We start from the raw sequence: 2,268 nt of genomic DNA on the forward strand, positions 1-2,268 counted from the left end.
CTTTCAAACAGCCGCCATTTTTTATTCCCCCTACCTATACTTGGCAGACTCATCAATTTTGACTATTAATTATACATAGTTTTCATCAAAGTAATAAAAAATTGGAGTGAGATAACTGCCTTTTTTCTCCTCTTGGGCTCTTGTACTATTTATTATCTGTTGTACCTTATAAATCTACCTCTCTACCATATTTTTTTTTAAATATTTATTTATTGCTATTTACTACTGTACATTATAATACATTTAGTAAATCTTATCTCAGTTAAATTGGAGTGCTACAGGGGTGTAGAGAAACTACCCATTGGTAGCACTCTAATGACGTTTTACATTAGCAGCTCTCGTGCCCATCTTCTTTTCAGGCGCCTCGGAAGATTGTCAGGAATGGAAGAGGAAGCAAGGTTAGAAACTAGTGGGTTTGGGTGGCTAGGGAGTTTATAATGGTTCGGTCTAGATCGGTTACATATGGAACATTAAGGTTTTTTACCTTAATTTTACGAAGGATTTTGGATTGCAATGATTGGATACGAGTTGAATTCGAAGGTTTAGTAGAATTCCAAAGCTCAGTAACTCACAACTTCGTATGTCCAGATTGGCCTTATTACAGTCATGTAGATCAGTCTTTTGTAATGAATTGGAAGTTTTCTACCATACTTAAAACTAGTTTTAATGAATAGTCTCCAACAATTTATGTGTCTAGATCTACATTGAGAACTTATGTCACACCTGGTTATATTGATTAAAACTTGCCAGTCTACCAACATGTATATTTCCTCATATTGTTATAATTAATATTTTAATTTTTTTATGTACTTTATAAATCTAACAATCGTTTTGAAATATTTTATATTTTTAATGTTATGTTAATTCTAAAATGTTTTTATCTCGTCATTTCTTATTTAGCCCTGACGAATCCCTGTAAAGTAGGGCGAAACATTGGTTAACAATAAATAGTTTTTTATTACTATTTTGAAATCTTTATTGACCGCCACCCGGAATATCTTCATCCAATCTACTTCACACGGACAACTATCTTCATCTAATATTATTATGCTGAATTAAGGCAAGTCATAACCAATATTACAAGAGCCTGATGCATAAAATGCATCCAATAAAACATACATCTGTTTATAATTTTAAAAATTAATTTTTAATGTATATGACGGAAACGCATTTCTGGCGGTTCTAAATCTATAACTATTTAGTTTATTAATTTAATAAAGTAAAGCCATAAAATTCCTCCCGCATCCAATCCTTACAATCCAAAATCCTTGATGCGATCTCGATTTTTTATTATGTTACAAATAAACTCATTCACAAAGACCTTAACATCCCATTCGCTGCAGATTTGGCCCAAAACAAATATGCGTCTTTTCATTCCAAACTCCCTAACCATCCTAACCCATTGATTCTTAATCTTTCATCCTTGAACAATCCCTGATAATCCTCCGAGGCGTCTGAAAAGAAGATGGCCACGGGACCTTCTAATTTAAATTAATGTTTGAAGTACTACCAATGGGTGGTTCCTTCCCAAGATTTTCAAGTGTATATGAAACATAAAACATATTTACTTATTGTATTATTTTGTATAGTTGTAAATTACATTAAATAAATAAATTTAAAAAAAAAAAGTAAAGAATTACATTTTTTTTTTTGGTTTTTCGTCTATAAACCCTATCATGATATCAGGGTTGACCAACAAGTCGATCTCGAGGCCAATTTGGACTGATTGTGGATTGCTCGCTATGTCTGTGGTGGAATTGCGTGTACTATTAATGCTAAAGCTATTAATTATCCATGTTCTTTTAATTTCCCAGGAAGTGAGTTTTTTGGCCCTTTAAATAATTATTGTTGTTTTTTACGGAGGTAGATAAGGCGTATAATTATTTTATTAAATCTTTTTTTCTAAATTCTATTGTTTCAGAAAATAATTTTTTTTTTTATGAAAAATTTAAATAATTCTTTATACTTTATTTCAGTACTCCTATACTTTTTATACAAATTTATGAAGTAAATTTTTTTCAATACATAAAATAATTTATTAAAAATGACTCAAAATTATAAAATAAAGAGTTCAAGTACAAGAAAGTAATTGATTACAAGTTTACTTACAATTTTTGAGTTTTATATGATCAATTACAAAAGTACTTAATCATTTTAGAGTTTAATGTAATCGATTACAAAAGCAATTGCAGTCGTTGAGTACTTATACATGATTAAACCTTATGCTCTGTACCAGGGAGGGCCATATCGATCGCTAGGCCAATTTGC

This window comes from Halyomorpha halys, unplaced genomic scaffold (assembly GCF_000696795.3).
Source record: "Halyomorpha halys isolate HHAL.00 unplaced genomic scaffold, Hhal_1.1 Scaffold313.1, whole genome shotgun sequence".
Classification (NCBI taxonomy): domain Eukaryota; kingdom Metazoa; phylum Arthropoda; class Insecta; order Hemiptera; family Pentatomidae; genus Halyomorpha; species Halyomorpha halys.